Source organism: Neopsephotus bourkii, unplaced genomic scaffold, assembly GCF_033783945.1.
Source record: "Neopsephotus bourkii isolate Nb327-2 ecotype Australia unplaced genomic scaffold, CSIRO-AGI_Nbou_v1 NB_1574, whole genome shotgun sequence".
Taxonomy (NCBI): domain Eukaryota; kingdom Metazoa; phylum Chordata; class Aves; order Psittaciformes; family Psittacidae; genus Neopsephotus; species Neopsephotus bourkii.
Genome location: NW_026902050.1, coordinates 2,592,725 through 2,600,812, shown reverse-complemented (window position 1 = coordinate 2,600,812; position 8,088 = coordinate 2,592,725).

The following is an 8,088-nucleotide window of genomic DNA, read 5'->3' as shown; positions in this document are numbered from 1 at the left end:
CAAAATGAGTGGTCCAGCCATTGTTGATAATAAGGTGATGAGCCAAGGGGAGTGACTGAACCATGATTTGTACCAGCTTTGCTGCATTTCCCTCTCCTTTTTCCTTTTCTCTAATCCCTCCCGGAGTTCAGTCATAGCATCGCAGACCACTCCTGTCTGATCTGCATACATGCAACATTCTTCTCGAAGAGCAGCACACAACCCCCCTTGTTGCAGAAACATTAAGTCTAGTCCTCATCTCTTTTGTAGGACCACTTCAGATAATGACCTTAATGAGGACTCCAGGGCACTGATAGATTTTTCAATTTTTATTAAGTCTTCATCTACAGCTACCCTCAAGGCTCGGAATTTTTGATCTTGTTGGACCAGTGAGGCAATACCTGTTCCAGCTGCCCCTGCAGCCACTAACAGGCCTATAGTTAAAGCCGTGAACGGCTCCTGTTTCTGTAAGTGATGTTCCTGTACAATTTGGTAATCGTATATAAAGTTTTCTGGGTGGTAAATTATCTTGGGGATGATGATCACTTTTATACACTACTCATTGCTTTTGTTAAACATTTTTAGGGATAAACGGGGTAATTCCTGTTTTAGAACAAATCCATTTAGTATTGCTTGCAGGTATCAGCCAATCTGCTGGAGGTTTTTCTCTTAGTGAGGCTTTTACTCCACATAAGTGATCCTTTTTTAAGGGGATTTTTCCCAGGCATCTACCCTTTCTGGAGACTTAGGATAAGGTTATTTCCTGTTTTTGTCCCATCTCTTTTATCCATAGGCATTGGGCAGGATTTGAACCATTGATTCTTTTAGGTTTAGAGGTCACTCCCATGGCTTCATAAAATGGGGATCTGAAGTCATAGCAGAGCCAACAATGTTCAGTTAGGTTTGGACTAGTGGCATTGAGTACTTGGTAACTTGCTTGAACAAGTTTTCACAGTGAATTATCCTCAATTTTCTCTTGTGGCTCGTTCTCCGGGATAGTACTGGCATTAATTATCCCTGTGGTAGCATTATCCTTCAATTCTTCTGTTTCCCCTTCTCCTGTAAGTACTGAGTTGGGGCCGACTCCTATGGGATCATTTGGTAAGATTTCTTTCCTGATTAGAATTATGCCTCCTCTATCGGTCCCTGGTTCCCAATACCGCACCCCCCAGGCTCTTCCAAAAACCCAACTTGAGTCTAGAGGGTTAGATATATTTATGTATATATAGTTACAGTCCCCTGGTAACACCGTTCCACCGCTGGAATCTCGTTTAGGAGGCTTACATCCAAAGGGCCCCCATCCTACCGTTATGTAATGGTCTCTTCCTCCCCCTGGTTGCCAATCTGATGCAACAGTTTCACATCCCCAATAAGTACAATAATACTCATTAGGATGGTTGCAGTATCCCTTTCCGGGGTTTGAACTGGGACAAAAATAAAATCCCTTTAGATCTAGACAGGGTTTTATGGGGACTAATTGACAGAGGGTGGCAGTAAAGCTTGGGGCTTCTGGTCCAATCACAGTTTGAATAATTTGCTGGTCTTTCCATCTACTTAAAATCCATTTGTAGGGCTGACGTATATGTCTCTCTTCTCCTTGAGAGTTCCCAGGATACAATAGCAGCAACAAAAATAACACCAGTATGTGCTGGGATAGTAGAGTACACCTTTTGCCAGTGATTCTCAGTAATTCTAGTATCTTTGATGGAATATAGGATGTGTTGTTGCCATCTGGATTGGGATGATGGCTGCGATCACCGGGAAGTTTTAAACTCTTAGCATGGGAGTTTGGGTTAACATCGAGGCAACTCATCCTGGTTTCTCTTCCCCACCTTTTTACTCCTCTGCCTCGCCCGTCTACTCGGTTGCTTCGAGCAACGGGGTGTGCCATCTTCTTGGCAGCAGGGGTATTCTTCAGGGGTTCTTGTACCATTCTTAGCAAGTTGCCCTTTTCTTATATTGTTCCCAGTTCTTGTTTTTAACTCCCGGTGAATCACACCATATTCCCTTTAAGGTTTGACAGCAACATGCTTGAGTAATTTCAATTATAAAAGGTATGGGTTCATTAGAATGGTAACAATATTTTTCAGGATTTATGCACAAACTAAAGATCTCCCACCATTCCTTGGACCACTCCTTTAGTTGTCCTGTTGAAACTTTTACTCGTAAGGCCAATTCAGTTAGATTCCTCTCTTTTTCCCAGCACTCTCTACACACCCCTCTCGGGGGTGTTCTGTTATGGCAATGGGTCCACCACTGTTCCCGGCACACTTTACAAACATATCATACAAAGGGATAACAGTTATAGTCAGGATTCACACAAGCAATGGCTATATCATCAGTACAGATGTAGTCTAGGCCCGTGGCCTCACTTATATTGTTTACCCACACAGCAGTTATGTTCTGTTTCATGCGTGTCCTTTTCTCAGGGTGATTTTTAAGTCGCTAGGCTGGCTTGTCACCTTCCAAGTGGGGTCTGCAATAGGTCCTTTCACTCGGCTAGCATGAGTCCACCCTCTTTCAGCTGTTTGAATGGCAGTCTCTGTAGTGAGTAAAACAAGAAACGGGGCCTTCCCAGTGAGAGGTCAAGGATGGTTCTTTCTAGGTTTTTATAAGCACTCTGTCTCCAGGTTTTATAGAATGTATTGAAATGTCCAACGGGGGTCTCTGGACCACCATCCCTTTTCTCCTAAGTTGTTCTCATTAACTGTACAATATACCCTCAATTATATATATATATATATGCCGTCCTCGATTCTAGGATGATCTGCAGGAGATTCTAAGTCATAGGGCATTCCATATAGCATTTCAAATGGGGAAATTCCAATATCTGTTCTAGGTTGAGTCCTTATGTTTAATAGTGCTAAGGGTAGGCATTTGACCCAGGATGTCCTTGTTTCTAGCATGAGCTTAGTTAATTGCTTTTTTATTTCCCCGTTCATTCTCTCGGCCCTTCCAGAGCTTTGGGGATGCCAGGGGGTATGATATTCCCATTTAGTTCCCATTGGCGCTAAAGCTTCCCTAACTACCTGTGAGACAAAATGTGGGCCTCTGTCTGAGTCTATTATTTCTACATTTCCGTACCAAGGAATAATGTGTTCCAACAGTATTTTTATTACATTGTGTGCAGTGGCTTGAGTGGTTGGAAAGGCCTCCACGTAGTGTGTCAGATGATCAACTATTACCAGCAAATATTTGTATCTACCAATCTTGGGTAATTCTGTAAAGTCTACTTGAATTTTCGCAAAGGGTCTCTGAGCCATCTCTCTACCTCCTGCAATCCTTTCACGAATTTGCCGTTTATTCACTCGTTGACATGTTAAACAGTCACCTGTAATTCTTTTAGCTATACTGTAAACCCCAATACACATATACTTGGTGGCAAACTGATCTACTAAGGCTTGTACTCCCCAATGAGTTATTTGGTGAAATCCCTTCATTACTTTCCACACTAAGAGCTTAGGTAGCATTTCTCTTCCATCAGGTAGTTCCCATTTTCCCTCTTTTTTATTAATCCCCATTTGGATCAACTTTTCTTCTTCTTGATCCGTGAACCTTAATTCCTGTTGATTTTTAGGGTGAGGGTTATTCTGTTTCCCAATTTTGACTGACAACAGGGCCGCTCATTTTGCTTCTTTATCTGCTAAATTATTTCCCCTTAAAGGTTAATCCTTGTTGCTGGCCTTTCACATATACTATAGCTATCTTCTCAGGCTCCCTTAAGGCTTGGAGAGTCTGTATGATTAAAGATTCGCATATTAATCCTTTACCTTGAGAGTTTATAAGCCCTGTTTCTTCCCAAATTTTTCCAAATGTATGTACCACTCCAAAAGCATATTTCAAGTCCGTGTATATGGTTCCAATTTTTCCCTTCAGGTATTTGAGAGCCTTCAAGACCGCATATAATTCACAAGCTTGGGCTGACCATCTGGGACTCAAGGGCCCCGATTCTAAAATCCCTAAGGTCTTCCCATTGATTACTGCATACCCTGACTTTCGCTTTCCTTCTACTACCTGAGAGGATCCGTCTACAAATAATTTCTCCCTCTAGTTCCTCTTCTTCTAGGTCAGGCCTGATTTTAGTCTGCTCTTCTATACTACAGAGGCAGTCGTGGCTTAATTCTTCACTGGGTTCCCCATACAGGAATTGGGCAGGATTTTGGACGCTGGTTGTTTCAGTTTCTAGTTTGGGTGAACAGCTCAATCTGCCTTCATATTTTAAAAGCCTAGCATCTGTTATCCATTTGTCCGCCTTCTGCTGCAGTACCCCCCAAATATTATGGGGGGACAATACTTTTAATTCCCCTCCAAGGGTAACTTTATTAGCTTCTTCCACTAGGAGGGCCACCGCCACTACTGCTTGGAGACACGTTGGCCATCCCCTGCTTACGGGATCCAGTAGTTTGGAAATATATCCCACTGGTTTCTTTTTCCCCGCCCATTCCTGAGTTAACACCCCAAAGGCAATTCCTTCTGTACTGACAAACAAGTAGAAGGGTCTCCTCACATCAGGTAAGCTCAATACTGGAGCATTTATCAAATCAGTTTTAAGAGCCTCTAATTTATCCTCATCTTCCTGAGTCCATTTTAATAGGCCTTCTTTGGTTAATTTTTGGTATAAAAATTTAACCTTTTTATTAAAATTCTCAATCCATTGTCTACAATAGCCCAATAGGCCCAAAAGTTGCCTGATTTGTCTTTTACTTCTGGGTGCTCCTAGAGATAAAATGCCATTTACCAGATCTGGGTCTAGTTTTTTGCTGCCCTTACTAAGCCAATGTCCCAAGTACTTTATCTCTTCTTCTACAACTTGCAGTTTTGACTTGGATACCTTTAATCCTTGTAGACTAAGGAAGTTTAGCAATTTAAGACTTTCTTTTCTAACTGCCTCCTCATCACTTCCTGCTAACAGCAGGTCATGTACATATTGTACCAAGGTTACCCCTTTACCCAAGTCGTAACTTCTTAAAATTTGCTCTAGGGCTTGACCAAACAAACTGGGGGATTCAGTAAAACCCTGGGGCAATACGGTCCAATGTAATTGTTGTTTTCTAAAAGTGTCAGGGTCTTCCCATTCGAAGGCGAAATAATCTCTGCATTATTCTTTAAGGGGGCAGGCCCCCTTAAAGTCTATTACACTTTACCATTGGTTTTCAGGTCTCAGTTGACTAAGTAGGGTCTGGGGATTTGCTGCTACAGGAAATCTAGTAATCGTTCTGTTTATTTACTTCCCGCCATAGATCGTGAACCAATCTGTAGCTCCCATCAGGCTTCTTTACAAGGAGAATTGAGGTATTAAAGGGAGACATACAAGGTTCTAGTAATCCTTTACTGATTAATCTCTCTATTTCAGGTTTAAGTCCTCTTCTTCCCTTCTTGTGACAATGGATACTGTTTTATTCTCCCAGGTATTTCAGGATTTCGAATAGTGACCTGGAAGGGTTCAATATTTAATTTCCCTGCTGTTTCTGGAGTATACCATACTTCGGGGTTAATTTTTTCTTCGTTGGTCATGGTGAGGGGGCACAGTCTTATTTTTATTTCTTTATCTTTTACTTCTAGGTTAATTCCCAATTCCACAATCATATCTCTCCCTACTACATTGTATTCTCCTTCGGGGACTAATAAAAAAGATCCAACCCCCTATTTACATTTTGATTCAATCATTACATCTTTTGTAACAGGGACCTTGAAAGGTTCCCCCTTTGCTCCTATTACGTTAACTTTTTCTGGAGACATTTTACACCCTTTAGGTAAGGTTTGTACTGTAGATGTTTCAGCTCTGGAGTCCACTAGGAACTCCGCTTCTTGTTGCTGAGGACCCACTTTTAAAGTTATCAAGGGCTCTGTTCCTTTTGGGGTCCTTAGCACATAGACCCCCGACCCCACTAATCCTTCTTAAACATTTTCTCATCCTCTATCCTTTTTCTACAGTCTTGCTTCATGTGTCCCCACTTTCTTCAATAGAAACATTCCATGTCCCTTGTGTCCCTCACAATCCTTCTTTCAGATTGCTGTACTGGGGCCCCTCTAGATCTGTCCCTTGGACCTCCCCCCCCTCTTCCTTGGCCTTTTACTGCTGCAAAGGCTCCCTTCTGTCCTTCCCTTACTGCTGCCACCAGCACCCTCATTTGCCTTTTCTGTGCTTCCTCCTCCCTTCTTACATAAACCTTCTGAGCTTCCCTGAGCAGCTCATCCAATCCCCTCTCTTGCCAATCTTCCATCTTTTCTAATTTCCTTCTAATGTCCACCCAAGGTTTTGCCACAAACTGGGTCTTTAATAGTGCCTGACCAACAGGAATTGCGTGGCCACTCTGAATATAACTGGAGACTGTCTTAATCTCTCTAGACAATCGGTTGGAGTCTCTTCCTTTTTTTGCTGTTCACTAAAGGCTTTATTAGTATTCTGGCCTTTAGGAACTGATTCCTTAATTCCCTGGATAATGATGGCACAGAGATCAGCCATATTACCCCGGTGCTTGGGATTCTGCTTATCCCAATTGGGTCTTTGGTTAGGCCACTTCTGGTCTGCTGCCGGGCCCGCCTGATGTTGCTGATCCCATATTCTCATTCCAGCCCTCCGAATCATTTCTCACTCCTTTGAGGTAAATAACATTCCTGTATTTCATCTCAGGTATAAAGATTAGGCCCCCAAAATTGGTCTTTCAGCTACTCCAGGGGGATCTTATAATAAATTCCCCATTTTTTTCTTAAAGTCCTGAACATCTCCGGTGTTTAATGAGACTGAGACATAACTGGCTCCTGGTACCCCAGCCTGACCCCTGCCCCCAGGGACAAGGACTTCTCGGAGGGGAAATAACTTTTCTTCCCTAGCTTTACTCCTTGTGATCCTTGTGGAAGGGGCCTGAGGGGCATGGGAAGAACTTCCACTCCCTATGTCCGCATCGGAATCCCCTGGGTCGTCCTGACCTTCGGGGGGGGGGGGGGGGGTTAGGGGGGGTTAAATCAGGCAGCTGAGGAACATAAGAAGGGGGCCACCCGTAAGCATGGTTTTCAGGACAAGACCTCCCTCGCTTCTTCTCCTTTAAGGCAAATATGGACACCCTCTCATCCTCCTGCGATACCCATAAAGCAGCATATTCTTTTTCCTCAGGGTTAGGGGGTTTTTATCATTTACCCATAAATTCAATTGTTGACATACCCAAAACTGGCCATATTATATGAGGAGTTATAAGGGGCTTCCCTCCCCAAATTTCTATACAATAGTGTACCATTTTCTCCTTACTTTTCTCTTCGTGGGGAGTCACTTCAGAATTTAAGCATTAACCCCAACGGACTATCCGGGGGAATATCCGGCAGCGTCTTCTGGCTGCCACCTATGGAATCAGAGGGCTTCCTCTTCCTCTGTCCCATCTTCCGGAGTGCCTACTCGCGCACACGCACACACACACACACCCCGGCTCTCCTCGGTCGTGACTCGCTCCCCCGCGGGCTACGAGAGCTGCACTACTAGAGGGTCCGCACTCGCTTGGTCTCCCTGAGACCTCTCAGTCGTTACACTCCGGGATACCCAACCCCAACCAAGTGGATTACCGCAAAACACAAAAAATACTCACTCCAAAGTCTTCACTTGGTCTTCGTGCACAAAAAAATACGGGGTTCTGCAGATTCTTCTGCCCATTTACCGAATTTGGAGAGGTTCAGGTATCCAGGTCTCGGCACGGGAGGTTCTCACTCTGAGGCCATCCAAAGATGGGGCGCCTCCCCAGCGTGCGAGTCCCGAGTCGCAGTTGCCTGGATCCGAGTCACGGCACCAAAATTGTTGTAAGTTAGGACAAAGGTCCAGGAGCCAACTGTAGTGAATAATAAAAAGTTACTTATTAAGGAAGCGGTAAATCGGCAAAACAGCGCTGGGCGGCCAGGGAGCCACTGCTCCGCCAACGGCTCACAACCCCCTTTCCCGGAGCCACAGTTTTTATAGTCCTTTATTTCCGGTATGCGTCTTCCTCGGTGTACTGTGCGTCTGCGCCGGCCTGTTCCTAGGGGGTCTTTTTCTGCCTCCTGGTGGTCGCTGGGATGAAAAACCCGAGTTTTCCTCCTGTGACCGTCCCGTGCCCCTCGCCTGACGCATGCGTGTTTATCTTACAT